Source organism: Myotis lucifugus, unplaced genomic scaffold, assembly GCF_000147115.1.
Source record: "Myotis lucifugus unplaced genomic scaffold, Myoluc2.0 scaffold_25, whole genome shotgun sequence".
Classification (NCBI taxonomy): domain Eukaryota; kingdom Metazoa; phylum Chordata; class Mammalia; order Chiroptera; family Vespertilionidae; genus Myotis; species Myotis lucifugus.
Window position 1 is genome coordinate 7,418,292 of NW_005871073.1, and position 934 is coordinate 7,419,225.

Sequence of the window (934 nt, forward strand, 5' to 3'; positions counted from 1 at the left end):
CTGCGGGCCGCCCCCGCCCAGCGGAGCCGAGGTCCGGGTGGAGTCCTCGGGGGGGCTTGCTCGGCCACCCGCCCACTCCAAACAGCTCGAGCCCGGGAAGTGTCCCCTGTTGGCTCCCTTCCCCCTGCTCGGGGCGCACGGCCGCCGGCAGCTTCTCAAAATGGAGTGGAAAATGGGCCAGCGGGCGGCAATGAGTTAGAGAATTGCTCCGCGTTTTGGACTTAGCTGCCTGCAATCTTCTTTGGGAGTTTGCCTGGGCCCCCGGCTGGAAAAACCAGGAGGGAGAGGGGGTGTCCTTTTGCCGCTGTCCGCGCTCATCTGTTTAGATGATTAGCCCAACTCCGGCGGGGGCGTGGAGGTGGGGGTGTGGGGAGAAGGCGGCGGCTGGAGGTGACTCCAGTTCAGACCTCGCCGCGAGTCTGTGTCAGGACTTCGCACTCCCCCGTCTCTCCCTCTCTCCCTCGCTCTCCCTCTCCCTCTCCCTCGCTCTCCGCTCACACACGCAGAGGTGCCGGAGCGAAATCGGGAGCTTCCTGGAGAAATCCTTGGGATTGTTGGGGGGCATCTCCACTCCGTGGCTGTGCGTGGCGTGTACCTCCCCGAACCTCCCCGCTCGCGCGAGCCCGAGTTCTCGCCTCCAGCCTTCCGCGGGGCAGCGGCCCCCGCTCAGCCTCGGCCTGGAGACCCGATATGTGAGGAAGGGCCGCCGCTGTCGCGCCCCAGGACCGCAAGGTTCGGCGTCTGCGATGCCCGTGCACCCTGCGCGGACTTGCGGGCTGACGGGCTGGGCCGGACCCACTGGAGTTGGCCACGCGCCGGCCGGATTCTGCTCACTCCTTCCTGCGGCCGCTGCTCCGATGGGACTTCCCAAGGCTGCGACACTCTTATGGGGGCTGATGCCTGGACTCACCCCCTTGCCCTCTGAATTCCCGAA

At 66.9% G+C, this 934-nt stretch overlaps 1 protein-coding gene across 16 annotated transcripts in view; it reads left to right on the forward strand.

Annotated features, from left to right (window-relative positions):
• ADGRL2 (adhesion G protein-coupled receptor L2) overlaps positions 1–934 on the forward strand; it is a 276,823-nt gene that overhangs the window by 91,462 nt on the left and 184,427 nt on the right. The window contains exon 1 of one of the 16 annotated variants that reach the window (XM_023751768.1): positions 466–692. The exons of the other annotated variants lie outside the window; for them this stretch is intronic. The gene's annotated coding sequence lies outside the window, so the exon portion shown is untranslated. Of the gene's footprint in view, positions 1–465; positions 693–934 lie in introns of those variants that run through there. 16 annotated transcript variants of the gene reach the window in all.